This window comes from Bufo gargarizans, chromosome 6 (assembly GCF_014858855.1).
Source record: "Bufo gargarizans isolate SCDJY-AF-19 chromosome 6, ASM1485885v1, whole genome shotgun sequence".
Classification (NCBI taxonomy): domain Eukaryota; kingdom Metazoa; phylum Chordata; class Amphibia; order Anura; family Bufonidae; genus Bufo; species Bufo gargarizans.
The window spans coordinates 44,153,496-44,169,963 of NC_058085.1; positions in this window are offsets into that span (position 1 = coordinate 44,153,496).

Sequence of the window (16,468 nt, forward strand, 5' to 3'; positions counted from 1 at the left end):
ATAGACGGTCCCCCAGCAGGAGGGGGACCCTATGTACAAGTGAATGATGCATACTGTGCCACTATGTACATTGCCCCATTCATACTGTGCCCCATCCATACTGTGCCACCATGTACAATGCCCAATCCATACTGTGCCCCTCTATACAGTGCCGCTATGTAGAGTGCCTCATTCATACTGTGCCCCATCTGCAGCGGGGAGGTCCCACGCCAGGGGTCTCTTCTACAAGTTTTATGTGAGTTTTCAGAGTTTTTGACGTGACGTTGCATTTCAACAACGAGGGACTAAGTCCACCTATGTAGAAAGTGATGGTGGAACCCAGGTGTAGGAATGCCAGAGTGGTGTAAGAGCTACCTATAGTGTCCCTTTAGGTGCGACTTTGCACTTGTCACGGTGCTCCTACCTGGAAATCCTAAACCCCAAGCGTGGTCTTCTGCAGCAGTGATAAAAGGGTTAACAGTTTTTTAGAGTACAGGGATTTGCAGGGATTTTTAGAGTAACATGAGTCCAGACTGGTATTGAAGTTGAAAACAGCTTTACTTGGCATGCATTTTCATCAGGAAACAATCTTCCAACTTTATCATGGCTGTCAGTAGGTTTTGGCATTAGTTTCTGGTAGGCAAACACAATCAGCTCTGCTACATCTGTACTCTTTCAGCTCTGCTATGCTGGCTGGATAAATAGGAACTTTTCCCTAGTCTGACTCTGTCTTATGTTGATCTGTATCTTTGTCTTTATCTTTGTCTTTATTCAAGGGATTTTTCTTCCTGGCTTTGGATTCATTGAGCTTAGGCCTCCAGGCCCAGCAGACAGGCTCAGCTGGCTGACACACAGCCTTCCTCTTACAGGGGGTAAGCTCAACTGTCTTCTGCAGGTTCGCCCAGCAGGGACGAGGGCCTGCTCCTTCCCCGAGGAGGGGATAAGCTAGATTTACCTTCACTAGCTAAACTCCTCCCTCTCTATAGAGGGCTAGAATGGAAAGACAAGTTCCATACTATGTAAACTAGCTCTGCCATTGTTGCCGCCATCTGCTGGTGAACTAGGCACATTACACTTTACAGGGAAATAGAAATATACATTGTGCAGGACATGGTAGTAAATATGTAAGATGACACAGGATCACCCTAAGGAGATAGTGGGGGCGCAAAAAGGTGGTAATGTCACTCTGGGGCGTTACACATCCATACTATGCCCTATGTACATTTCCGAGTCCATACTGTGCCCCTGTGTACAGTGCCTCATCCATACTGTGCCCCTATGTACAATGCACAATTCATACTATCCCCATATATAATGAGAGGGCCAGAGATCTCCATAATGTATACCCTGTGCCCCCCCTAGGAGTAAGTGACCTGTGCGGGGCTGCAGCAGCCACAAGGGGGCACCAGGTGATGTGCCCCTCAGGAGGGTGAGTGAGAGAGTCATATAATGTACTGACGACATACACTCCGCCTGTTCCTGCCTTCATTCTGGGATTAAAATTCATTCTGTTATGGAAAAACAGCACAGCATCGCCTTTGTGTTCATTAATCCATATTTTGTCATTGTGCATTTTGTGATAGAGATCCGGTATTGGCTGGGACAGAGGTGACCTGGGACCTGCAGCCATGTGTACCGGCTTACATACACGTCAAAGTCTACACGTGATATACACGGATAATGTAATTTATGGGCCTAATAATAGGACGACCTTGAAATATAATTGAACTCATGTAAGAGCCTTGTACCATTAGCAGCCCTCCCCATATATCGTAGCATGTAGACCTCCATGACATGTCTGTACCTGAGCGTCCCCCTCAATACAGATCAGAGTTACCCCAGCTGGACATACATAACTGAGTGTCAGAAGATGCCACAGGACCCCCAGAGTAGTGACAACCACAGAACCCTCATAATAGTAATGGACTGGATCCCAAAATAGTGACAAACACAGGACCTCCATAATAGTTACAACTACAGGGACCCATAACAATTCATAATAGTGACAACCGCGGGACACCATAACAGTGACAATCACAATATCCCCCATAATAGTAATTGCCCCCCAGGCCGCCTTAAAAAAAATGGCCGCTGGGCCGTCTTTAACAAATAATTATTATTATTTTTTATTTTATTTTTATTCCTCAGGGCCGCAGTAGGAGATGAGCGCTTCCATTGTGGAAGCGTTCATCTCCATAATCATTCAGTGATACAGATGGCTGTGCTGCGGCGGGGCAGGGGAGGGAGAGGCGTGTCCCTTCCCCTTCCTCTGATAGGCTGCAGGCAATAATGCCTGCAGCCTATCAGAGGCCGGCTTAGGTGGCGCAATTACGTCATTATCATCGCACCACCTGAGCCAGCAGCACACAGCAGGGACACAGGCCGGAAGAGGCCTACATCGCATCACTGCTGATGGAGGTACTAGTGTTTTTTTTTTTATTCTTTGCGGGGGGAGCTGGCACTATGGGGGGAGCTGACATTTCTTACAGCCCCATTTTTTTTGGGGTGGCGTTCTGGGGGCATTTATTTCTTGCCCATTTTGGGGGGCACTATGGGGGCATTTCTTACTGGCACATTATGGGGGGGGCACCATGGGGGAGAGGAGCACAATGGGGGCATCTAAGGGCTCTAAAGGGGCTTTTTTTTAATTATTGGCACAAAATGGGGGGGGGGCACTATAGAAGAGAGCGGCACTATGGGGCATCTGTTGGCACTATAGGGAAGTGGGGCTCTAAAGGGGCCTTTATTATTGGCACATTATGGGGGGGCACTATGGCATCTGGTGGCACTAAGGGGGCATTTTTTACTGGCACATTATGGGAGGCATTATAGAGGAGAGCAGCACTATGGGGCATTATTTGGGGGCACTATGGGGGAGTGGAGCACTATTGGGGCATCTGGTGGCACTAAGAAGGGGCATTTTTTACAGGCACATTATGGGGGAGAGGAGCACTATAGGAGCATCTGCTGGGGACACTAAGAAGGGGCATTTTGTTTACTGGCATATTATGAGGGACACTATGGGGAATGGTGAGAGGAGCACTATGAGGGCATTTACTAGGGGAACTATATAGTTTTTTTTTATACTGGCATACATTATGGGGACATTAGCTCAATTGCAGGGGTATTTCATGTACTATCATATTATAGGGAGAATTATTACTACTAGGGAGTATTATGCAGAGCTTTACTACCACTACTACTACTGGGGGGCTATAAGGAACATAATTACTAGTATGGGCACTATAGGGGCATTATTAGTACTAAGTGTGCTCTGGCAGAGAATTATTTCTATTGGTGGTATTTTGGGGAGCACTGTTACCTTGGGGGGCACCCTGCCACAGTATCAGCCTAGCACAATAATTTTTTGGGGACATTATTTTTATACTTTTAGTGTCTGGGCTCAGTTATTTTTTAGAGCACTGTGTGCCAATAATTGTTGAAGGGGGCACTATCTGTGTGGTAGTAGTATTTCCAGAGGGACTGTTTCTGCAGTATAGTATTGGGGAGCACAGTGGGCACAGTATTGGGGCACTATCTGTGTGGTAGCAGTATTTCCAGGGGGACTGTTTCTGCAGTATAGTATTGGGGGCACAGTGGGCACAGTATTGGGGCACTATCTGTGTGGTAGTAGTATTTCCAGGGGGACTGTTTCAGCAGTATAGTATTGGGGGCACAGCGAGCACAGTATTGGGGGTGGCAGGAAAGGGTGTTCAGGAGATGTGAAGATGATGGAAATGTGGGAAACTAATGTCTGTTTGTTAATCTCTGCAGAGACGGGAGATGGCTGAAAAATCATCATGGGGGTCTGGTCTGAATGGAGAAGATGAGGAAAGAGAACGTCTACAACAAAGGTGACATCACTGGATGTAAGAGGTATGTGGCGCTATGTAGGAGAGGAGATGCTCTGGCTCCTCCCCCTGCCATTTGCAGAAGGAGGATTCAGAGCTGGGTGTGGACGGCCAAAGGGGGCAGCAGGCCACGAGCGGGTGGCAGATGGTGGGGGGAACCACAAGCCTTGAGCAGGATCTGGGGAGGCTGGAGAGCGGAGGAGCTTCCTGGCTGTAGCCTGATGTCTATTGTATAATGTGAAGCAGGCAGTGCAGCCAGGACACGCCCTCCCCTCTCCGTATGATGTGTAGACAGGCCTCAACAATAGAATTTCAGCTGTACAATGTTTGTTGGGAGTGGCCTATTATATGTAGGAGGGGATTTTAGTCATGGGTGGGGCTAAAAATGGGCCACTTGACTGGATTTGCCCCCCAGGACTGAGGCTGCCAGCCCTCCCCTTACCACAGGACCCCATAATAGTGACAACCACAGGACCTTATAACAGTGACAACCACAGGACCTCATAACAGTGACAACCATGAGACCCCATAACAGTGACAACCACGGGACCCCATAACAGTGACAATCACAAGACCCCCATAATAGTGGCAACCTAAGGATGCCATAACAGTGACCACTTCAGGACCCCCATAATTGTGTCACTCTAAGGACCCCATAACAGTGCCAACTAGTGGACCCCCATAATAGTGACAAGCACAGGGCCCTTAAACATTGACAACCACAGTACCTCCATAACAGTGACAAGCACAAGACTTGGAAAACAGTGGCAAGCACAGGATACTCATAACTATTACAGGATCTCCATAATAGTGAGAACCATGAGACCCCCGCAACAATAGCAGCCACGGAATCACAATAGAAATGACAACTAGACGAGGCCCACAGCAGTAGCAGCAACAGGATTGTATAACAGTAGCATTCATAGGATCACCATAACAGTGACAACAGAGCACCTCCATAACAGAAGTAGCCAAAAGGCAATCATAACAGTCGCTGCCACAAGACTCTTGATTGTGACAGCTATAGGACCACCATAAAGAGGAATGTCCCCAAAAAAATAGCAGTGATAGCAGAGCACTCCTATAAAATTGACAGCCACAGTACCCAGCAAGGGGTATGGTGTTCAGAGCTACTGTGCCTAAGGAAGGGGTTTTGCCTCAGGCTAGAAGTGGTCAGTCAGTGTGTTCCAGGCTGGTGCACGTGAGTGAGAAAAATTCAACCGTTTTTGGAACCTCAGAAGATAGTGATGCGGAGACATTATAAGCCACAAGTAGAACCACATCCACACCGGATGGGCACAGGTGACAATGGCAAGTAGCTTGTGTGGGGCAGCCCGCCTTTACCCTATCAAAGGAAAGGGGCAACAGGTGTAAAAAGGACTAGCTCAAGACTGATGGAGAAACCAGCCCTTTGTTTCCTTCTTATGTTGACCTTCACGGCCATCTCATCTAAAAGATTGTTCAACTATCCCAAACATTATAGAGGACTCTTGTTGCTGTTTGCCCTCATTACTGTCCACTTGTGTCGTTAATTTAGCAAAGAGCAAGTTAAATGCAGGCTGCCTGGTCTGTTTGTTGCCCGTTTGTCTGCACCTTAGAACTTGGCGTAGTCATCAGGGTGGAAGCAAATATGGTAACCAAAGGAATAGCACCATCCTCACCCCTGCACATACAGTGGTACCCATGGAAGTCCTCATAATCGTTTACCAAAGTTTGAGGGAGTCAATATGGTAGAAGACTGTCAGGAGAGACTTGAAGGGGTGGACTAACTCCCCCAAGATGCGCACTTAAAAGCAGCTCAGCAAATTAAAAGGCAAGGTGAGAATAATAATAATGCTATAGCCAGAAAGAAACAGATGGACATATAAGCAGATACAATTTTGGAGGTTATGTACGGAGACACCTGAAGGAATGCTATGAAAGGGACACCCTGCGAGAATTAATGGCAATACTGAAGCGCGAAGAGAAGAGGCCATGATTTTTATACATGCTCATATTGTACACCAGGAACTTGGACCTTAGAAATCAGCCATTGCTTTGTTAATTCAGTAAAGAGATGCACTCATTAACATTGAAATCAAGAAGAAAAAGCTGTGGAATTATGGAAATCACAGGATTAATAGATGAAAGACAAAATCTGAATTCATCACTGATAAGGATAGATCTCCATTCCAGCTTTCACTTTCATCTTGCTGTGTGCCATGATAGCCTTTGAAAGCGGTGGCGTGAGATCAGTTGAACACCTGTAGTTGGACATCTTGCTTGTAGCCTAATGTTGTACAAATGCCTTCTGATGGTTTGTGTAGACACTGTTTGCCGCCCTAGGCTTGGGAAGTAACCTCCAATTTCACTTGCAGCAGAGAATGGATCATTACACACCATTCTTCTAATCAGATGATCCGTCCATGCAGAGGTTCACGTCTCCGCACCCCTTCTGTCATTGCTGTCCGTTTTTGTTCTCCCAACCATCAGGACACACAACATTGAACAGAGCTGACATACCGGCCTAGACACAAAGTGATCTGGCGAAGTGATAAACCAAGGCCTCTCAGCTTAAGGATTCTATCCCTCTCAGTTTGCAACAAGTGGTGATAACTGGCACATCGACAAACAGGAGGTAACGCACAATCATCCCACATGAGTTGATCAGATTTTTGAGGTTATATGTGGCTAAAAAACATTGCTTTCAATCTGGCTTTTATGCTCTTCCCACATACTACAGATTCGAGCTAGGTGCTTGAAAATCAGATCATATGATACTTTATTGATTTGATTTGCATAACCTTACAGCTTGTCCTTTCTGGTGCTGCAATTTCAAGGTTGAGGAGTTTAGTCAAATGGAGTCTGTCTGGTCTATTTGCCGCCCATACACCTACACCTTACTTGGCGTACTCGGCAGGATGGAACTTAATATGGTGACTAAAGGATACGCATTTTCCTGTGCCCCTGCGCATCCAATAGTAATCATGTGAGACCTCACTTACCAAAGTATAATGGAGGAAATATGCTGCTGTAAGGGACTGGAATGGATGGCCTGACCCTTAAAAGCAGAATTGGTCCTCATCATATTGGAGGTCAAGGCAAGAAGAATAGTGTTGAGCGGCAGGTGCCATATTCGATTTCGACGAAATTTGTGAATATTCGATAGAATATTCGTTTTATATTCGTCGAAATCGAATATTCGTCATTATTCTTGTTATCGCGATTAATATGCGATTTAAATAATCTAATTTAGATTTTAACTTAAAGGCTACTCTCCTATTGAAATAGCAATGCGATAAATTCAAGTTATAATAATCGAATTTCGATTTTAACTTAACACTGCTATATTCCATATTCGTTAATTCTAGCCTAATATGGACTATAGCAGTGCTAAGTTAAAATCGAAATTCGACTATTATAACTTGAATTAATCGCATTGCTATTTCAATAGGAGAGTAGCCTTTAAGTTAAAATCTAAATTAGATTATTCTAACTTGAAATAATCGAATTGCGATTTCAACTTGGACCTGGTTTACTATGGTTGGCTTGGTAGAATTAGCGAATATGACGAATATATTCGTTATATTCCACAAAACGAAGATAACGAAGTATTCTCCATCTTCGTTTTAGCTAGTTTAATTCGCTATGCGATTATATGACTGCTTTAAAAAAAAAAATATAGAATAATTATAATACCTGATAATTATTATAATTATTTTATTTATAAAAAAAAAGCAAAGCAATATAATCGCATAGCGAATTAAACTTAGCTGTCTCTATAGTCAACTTTCCTATATGATTGCTAGAATTAGCGAAGTTGATGAATAGGTAGCTAAAACGAAGATGCAGAATACTTCGTTATCTTCGTTTTGTGGAATATGACGAATGCATTCGTCATATTCGCTAATTCTACCAAGCCAACCATAGTAAACCAGGTCCAAGTTGAAATAGCAATGCGATTAATTCAAGTTATAATAATCGAATTTCGATTTTAACTTAGCACTGCTATATTCCATATTAGGCTAGAATTAACGAATATGGAATATAGCAGTGCTAAGTTAAATCGAAATTCGATTATTATAACTTGAATTAATCGCATTGATATTTCAATAGGAGAGTAGCCTTTAAGTTAAAATCGAAATTCGATTATTATAACTTGAAAAAAATCGAATTGCGATTTCAACGTAATTCTCAAATCCGACAGTACATTCTAGTATATGGAGACGTTCCCATGGTGATGGGAACGCTCCATGAGCACGGAAGTCGGCAGAAGCGGCAACGGGCACTGACTGGAGCAGCCAGGAATCCAAAGGACAGGTAAGAACAACTTTAGGGAAGTGGGAAAGAAAAAAATATAACAATATAAAAAAAAAAATGAATATTCGAAATATTGAATTTATATCACTATATTCGAAATATTTGCGAATTAGCAAAGTGCCGATATTTGCGAAAAAAAATTGATATTCGAATATTCGCGCTCAACACTAAAGAAGAATAGTACTGCTACACGAACGAGATATACAGTGGTCCAGTTCATTACTCAGTGCCCTGTGTCCAAGGGTGTCAACCCCCAAATCCCATCTGTATATGATCTATGGAAATACCTTTTGGGTTTGGACCATCTGCTAGGTCCTGGGATACCATCATCTAAGATACAGATGAGAGTCTCATGTCTATAGATCGTACCAAAAATTGACATCAGCAACAATAAAACTTGACATCTGCTTTAAGTCTAAGATTCATTTGCAGGAAATGTGAGGGCTAATTATAGGACCATGGAGAACCCCCTTTAAGACAGGCTCAGACTTACAGATATAATTGTGCTATATTGATGGCCATGTAATAGCATCTGCCTTAAGCTCAGAAAGAGTTAATGTTGAATTCTGACACATAGCAGCCACTAAGCTTCTAATTACACGCCGCAACGCATCTGTCTCTTAGTTCGAAACTGATAGTCATTTAATTGCAAGCCGGATTCCATTCATTGCCAGACTTGTGCTCAAATAAGGTAAATTGGACTCCTAATTAATGGACGGAGATTGAGACAGACGTAACCTGATGGATCATCATCAGCACAGATTAATTCGCCAGAGATGATACCTTCTACAGGTAATGAAGCAAGCTATATGGCCGCCCCCACCCTGGCACATAAAGTGTCCCTGGATACATTTAGTTGGCAAGGCCTACTCTAGTTGTTATATAGTTAGGGCCAGATGGTTACATTTCAAGGGGGGGGGGGGGGGGCTGCGGTCCTGGGGTAGATATTATAGAAGCATGGGCAGTGTCGGACTGGGCAGCCTAGGGCCTACCAGTAAAATGTATTTTGGGAGGCCACCGTACGGATACATTCAAATTATTGTATGTATTATTGTAGTAAGATATAATATATGATACACGTCTATTCATATATTATATCTTATTACAATAATGTGAAGATTGCGGCCTTGTTATTCATTGTTATCCATCTTCATCCATTTTTGCATTTAGAGTTTTCTACAGGTTTACATTTTTATTGGAACTTTTGATATATTGCAAAGCCTTGTTCACATGATGCGGTCTCTCACACCCTGCACTTGTGCTCTGAAGCGGAAGCCTCCAGCTGACATGCTTCTGGCCCAAGCGCGGGGATGCGGGAGGAGGATCATGTGGGGCTATTTTAACCTTTGTTCTTTTAAAATGATGCTTCAGGTGTGAGTCTGCGAGCTGATTGATTTCTGACATCATGTTACCAACACCCACTAGATGGGGGAGGGTACATGTGTAACATCCTGAAGTATGTCACTAAAACTATTGTCACCCGGCTACATAATGTTAAGTGTATATTTATTATTATCCTGTGTAATCTTGCTTTGCATATGCTTTGCATATGCATTTTCTATGTCTGTTTTATACTATTGCTGTAATTTTCCATGTACGCCAGCAGGTGGCAGCAGCGCGTAGCAGGTTATAGTTAGTATCTAGCCTGGAATAGTCCATTCCAGACTAGCTCCCCCCCCTTTCTGAGGAGGAGTGGAATGTTCCCACTTCCTACCTCATAGGGAGGAAGGAAAGTTCTAGTCAGTGTGTACCAGCCCCCTGCTGGGGTAGGCTGTATTAGTAGGAGCTCCCAGAAACAGGGATCCCAACCCTGGATCCAGCCTCGGCTGAGGTAAAGATCCATCTTCCTAGACTGAGTCACCTATCTCACCTGGACGACCAAATAAAGCAGCCATCTACAGAACTATAGATCTCCAGGAAGACACCATCATACCCTGCGAGCGGTCCTGTGAGGACAGATCCAAAGACCAGCAGAAGATAAGTACCTCCTCAGCTAGTCAGGCCCAAACTAAGCAGACTAAAGAAAGAGCAGAAGATAGATACCTGCCAGATACTACTAGGCGTATGTACAAGAAGCAGAATAGATAAATTCCTGCCACATATTGCCAAAACCTGCTGGAACCCAAGACTTATGCTGTAACTTGTATGGATCTAAGCTGCCATTCAGTAAAGACAAGTTGGACTTTATTATCAGACTGGATCTCAATTATTTCATCAAACCTCCTGCTAACCAGACTCAATTTTATTGCAAGTGAGCCAGGATTCAGGAGTCCAGCCGTACCAAGGTAGGAGACACCGTTGACACTACACAGAGACATTATCCCCCTCTGGCATTCCTCACCTGGTATATGAGCTATAACATCTTAAAGGGCCCTGCTACAGTACCTGCGCAAGCTGCAATTGGCGTCACGAACGTATACACATATAAACTGACCCACTGCATAGCAACCCCACTGACCAAGTGTCCTGCTCATTGCACATGGGCCTTTAAATTTCTTAAGCTCCCAGACCACATTGTTACGACTCTGGAGAAGGTCTGCGAAACGCGTAAACAGCTTGTTTGTGATACTGTTCCGCATATGATGTGATTCAATAAAGAGGAAGATTTTATGGGAAGAATTATAAGTGCCGGAATCGTCCTTTCTCATTTCACATTCAAATATGACCTGCCCACACAGCAGAAAGATGCTACCAGATGATTGAATATGAGGGTCCCTGAGGCAGCTTTGACAAGGTAGGTCCTGGGGAGAAGAGGACACTGGCAGCTTTCCTCTATACCTAGAAGTCATCTCAGCTCTGACCGTGTCTATAATAAGATACTGGGGAGATTCTCTAATAAGCTGATAGAGGTGCTGTACACTGAATATATATATGTAGTGCAGTAAGTCTACTGTGTTATGTGCCACTTGTGCAGGGGGGTGGAGACTAGGGGCCCACCTAGCTCGGGGGCCCACCGAGGGATTCGCCTGTACCCCTGTGGGCCAGTCCGAGCCTGAGCATGGGGGATATTAAAGGGAAGCAACCCTAATTGGGAAAAGTTTTGCCCTACACTTCGAAGTCCAAAGCTGCATCTACGTTGTCATCTGAGGCAACCTCTTTCAGATGGAAGCCAGCTGGAAGACATGGCCAGCTACACATTCTCCCTACAGCGACCACTACTGGAGAAAATTAGAATTACGTGGCGGCCATTAAAATAAATGTCCGATAGAATGGGATCCAGTGGTTCATAGAGGAGACGCCAAAACAGAGGACATCCCTAAAACTAACTATGGCTCTGTGCACCACAATAAGACATGTTCTGTACTAATCCCGAGGCAGCAGGTGGCAGCGCTGAGAGGTAAAGATCCTGAGCCAGCAGGTGGCAGCGCTGGGAGGTAAAGATCCTGAGCCAGCAGGTGGCAGTGCTGGGAGGTAAAGATCCTGAGCCAGCAGGTGGCAGCGCTGGGAGGTAAAAATCCTGAGCCAGCAGGTGGCAGCACGGGGAGGTAAAGATCCTGAGCCAGCAGGTGGCAGCACCGGGATGTAAAAATCCTGAGCCAGCAGGTGGCAGCGCTGGGAGGTAAAGATCCTGAGCCAGCAGATGGCAGCGCTGTGAGGTAAAGATCCTGAGCCAGCAGGTGGCAGCGCTGGGAGGTAAAGATCCTGAGCCAGCAGGTGGCAGCGCTGGGAGGTAAAGATCCTGAGCCAGCAGGTGGCAGCGCTGGGAGGTAAAGATCCTGAGCCAGCAGGTGGCAGTGCTGGGAGGTAAAGATCCTGAGCCAGCAGGTGGCAGCGCTGGGAGGTAAAGATCCTGAGCCAGCAAGTGGCAGCACTGGGAGGTAAAGATCCTGAGCCAGCAGGTGGCAGCGCTGGGAGGTAAAGATCCTGAGACAGCTAGTGGCAGCACTGGGATGTAAAGATCCTGAGCCAGCAGGTGGCAGCACTGGGAAGTAAAGATCCTGAGCCAGCAGGTGGCAGCACTGAGAGGTAAAGATCTTGAGCCAGCTGGTGGCAGCACTGGGAGGTAAAGATCCTGAGCCAGCAGGTGGCAGCACTGGGAGGTAAAGATCCTGAGCCAGCAGGTGGCAGCAGTGGGAGGTAAACATCCTGAGCCAGCAGGTGACAGCACTGGGAGGTAAAGATCCTGAGCCAGTAGGTAGCAGCGTTGGGAGATAAAGATCCTGAGCCAGCAGGTGGCAGCACTGGGAGGTAAAGATCCTGAGCCAGCAGGTGGCAGCACTGGGAGGTAAAGATCCTGAGCCAGCAGGTTGCAGCACTGGGATGTAACCTGGTATAAGGACAGTAAACCAGCAGAATTGTGAAAACAGCTCTGGAGCTAAACGGAGTATTAGACATAATACACAGATGTAGCAGAGCTGGACTGGTCCCTGAATGTTTATACGTCTCAGATGCCTCTATATGCTGTGCAGGCAGGGGGTTGCAGCAGAGCAGGGGTCACAAGCTGTCTTATTATATATTTGTATAGTGTGGTGGCTAGATGGTGGGCTTAGGCGCTATGTTTTTGCAGAGAGCCTCGAATTATGTAAACACAAGAATACTGTAATGTCCCCCACTTTCAGCTCTGCTACATCACGTACTAATCCTGAATCACGGCGACACCCGGGTGCTGCATTACCCTACTGTATGTAGACATGCAGTAATCACTGAGCTAAAGCCACAGATCTTTTCCCATAATCCCACCTGCATTAGGCACATCGACTCACTCCGCAGGTGTGTGACCCCCTCAGGTGCCTCCGCTTTATCTTCAGATAAAAGGTTTTTCTATGCAGCATATCTGATGGAAATGGAATACACTGAATGCATTAACGCATTTACATTTCCCATCCACTCCCTCTGTCTGTTAGTGAAAGCAATCGATTAAAATCTCACAGATGGCCATAATGTAAGTTCACATGTCACCAGCCTCTATCATCTCTCCTAACAGAACACAGAACGGGATGGGAGGAGGGGGGGCAACATCCACTCAATGCCATGATCATAGATCCCAAGGCGGCTGACACTATATATGGCACTATTAATTTCATATGGGGATCTTTTTATAGTTTATGCTGATAATAAGGGCATATGGAGAAATTATAGGGCCCCATAATGAAACAGAGAATAGGCCCCACTCTGAGCTGGTATTTTAGATCCAACGTTCTGCATCATTTTGAAAAATATCTGTATACGGGCAGCTCTTTTTGTATTGGATAAAGCATATATTTCAGCAGTTAAAACTGGGGAAAATGTATTGCATACAACACAATAGACTGCACAGTGAGCTCCCTCTAGTGGTGGCTAGGTAAACAGAATTTTCTCTTAAAGGCAGTTCTATATAATAGATAGACACTTCTGGTAAAGCATTACCCATCAGGCAGCGTCAATGAGCGAAAAAAATAAAAAGATTGTGGTGCTGAATATTCTAGTTACATCTTATGCATTAGAAATACCTGAAACTGGACTTGAAGGGAGTCTGTCCCCACCATATGGCCATATACAGGGCTTACACTGCCCTATAGCACACCTATACATGAATGTAATGGTACCTTTGTCTTTGTCTTTAGACTTGCAGAAGCTGGAAAAACGAAGTTTAATTCGTATGAAAATGAGCACTGGCAAGTGCCCAGGGGCGGCGTTCACTGTGTTGGTGCCCAGGCTGCTCTGCCTCATTTCATTGTTCCCCCGCCCCAGCCTCTGCCCGCCCTAATATTCCCTTGCATCATCCTTCGGTCCGGCCGAGATCGAGCGCCGGCGCGCTGCCTCACCGGGCTGGAGCATGCGCACTGCGATGCCCATTGTGGGCACGACATCACTGTAACTACTGTGCATGCGCCGGCGAACGGCGCAAAACCAGCGACAATGTGGTATTTTCCGGCGCATGCGCAGTAGTTAAAGCGATGCCGTGCCCAAAATGGGCATCACAGTTGGCATGCTTCGGCCCGGCGAGGCAGTGCGCAGGCGCAGGATCTCGGCCGGACCAAAGGATGACACAAGGGAATAGGTGGGCGGGCATAGGCAGAGGCTGGGGCGGAGGAACAATAAAAAAAAGGCAGAGCAGCCTGGGCACCAACACAGTGAACGCCGCCCCTGGGCACCAACACAGTGAACGCCGCCCCTGGGCACCAACACAGTGAACGCTGCCCCTGGGCACTTGCGAGTGCTCATTTGCATATGAATTAAACTTTGTTTTTGCAGCTTCTGCAAGTCTAAAGACAAAGACAAAGGTACAGTTACATTCATGTATAGGTGTGCTATAGGGCAGTGTAAGCGCTGTATATGGCCATATGGTGGGGACAGACTCCCTTTAAAGACGAAGAAGAAGTGAGATTAGGACTTGCCTCAGAGCTGACAGCAGAGACTACAAGATGCAACAATCAGACAATTAGAGGTTTACAAGCACTTGGCGTCGGATTGCTGTCTGTATTTTCTGCTTATTACGCATGTAAGGAGATCGGAGGCAAAGGAGGTGTTGGTATTGATCTGTATTGAAAATACCCAGCGGCAAAGTTTAATTGAAGCGCACAGCTTCTTCCTTCACCAGACTATCAATGAATGTAAGTGCTTGTCAGCGGACAATGACTTCGGCATATGCAGGTAGGTCTCTTATTTTGCTGAATTTATTACTATTACGGTAATTATAATACATGTTTCAAAAAATTATTTTCTGTCAGTGTCACCACTAGGTGGCGATGGATAATATGTAACATTTTTAGGAAATTATAAATGTCTTAATTAAAGGGAACCTGTCACCTGGATTTTGTGTATAGAGCGGAGGACATGGGTTGCTCAGTTCATGCTCCGATGCTCACCTTTGCCCTGCGCTAAATTGCGCAGGGCAAAGGCATTTTCAAGAGTTCCGGTGACAAACTGGGCTCTCCATGGGGCTGTCAGGAGGCCTGGTTACGTCACCGGTACTGATAGGCAGTAAAATGGCTAGGGCAGTGCTAAAGCATGGCGGATCTAGCGCAGGGCAAATGAGAGCATCGGAGCATGAACTGCTCCGATGCTAACATCAGAGGGGCTGCTGGGGTGAAAATGGAGGTTTGTCCGGGTTCAGCTCTGAACCCGGACAACCCCTTTAAAATATACTAGCATTACTGCGCTGTGTCTTGTAATTTGTCTATAAAATACGGATAAAATCACTTTTATTAATATGCTAATTACCTCAATAAGGAGTCCAAGGGGCCTTCTCTCCGGCCGTTGCAACCCAGCCGCGCCAATAATCTCGGAGCCCAGCACTGCCCCACTGTTAATTTATTCACTGCTCATCGCCGACATAATGTGTTTGTTGCGCCCGAAATCTCACGCATTTCCAGGTCGAGCAAAGCTGGCGCATGTGCACTTCGTTCTATGAAGCAGATGCCAGGACACCGTGCGGGCGCTGACGTGAGTATCCACGGCACATGCGCGAGATTTCTGGTGCAACGATCACATTACGTGCTGGGATCCGAGATAATTGGCGCGGCTGGGTTGCAACGGCCAGAGGGACAGCCCCTTGGGCTCCTTATTGAGGCAATTAGCATATTAATAAAAGCGATTTTATAGACAAATTACAAGACACAGGGCAGTAATACTAGTATATTTTAATGTAAATCGTGGAGACTAATGTGGTGATGTTAACAGCTCAGTAAGTGAAATCCAGGTGACACTGTCCCTTTAAAGGGATTCAGCCAGTGACATTTATCATGTAGAGGAAGTTATTTACTAATGTATTGTGATTCTCCATATTGCTTCCTTGGCTAGATTCATTTTTCCATTAAATTATACACCAATCATTTCCAAGGTTACGACCACCCTGCAATCCATTAGTGGCGGTCGTGACTGAACACTATAGGAAAAAGCACTGGCCTTTCTGGTGGCCTGGACTGTCGTAGCGCACATGGGCTAGTGCTTTTTCCTACAGTGCACAAGCACTGAAAACGAGCAGTGTATAATGTGCTGGAAAAATTAATCCAGCCAGCAGAGGAAGCAATATGGTTAATAAAAATACAATAGTAAGTGTCTTGTATTAACTTCCTCTACATAATAAATGCAATTCGCTGAAGTGAGACAACCCAATGTTGTAACAATGCACTCCCTTAGGCCGTCGCTCCCTGGGGATCGGTGCAGTGCAAATGCAAATTGAAGAATGAGGCCAGAATTACCATATTTTTTGCCCTATAAGATGCACTTTTCCCCCGAAAAGTGGAGGGAAAATAGCACTGCGTCTTATGGGGCGAATGCTGCAATTTTACACTGATACATCGCTGCCGCGCTTCTGCACAGCGTGGCCGGCGTGTGTATCAGCAGGGAGGGAGGAGTTTCTGGGGGCTGGCATCTTGTTTTGTAATGGCAGTAGGGTAATGGCAATCACTACGTCA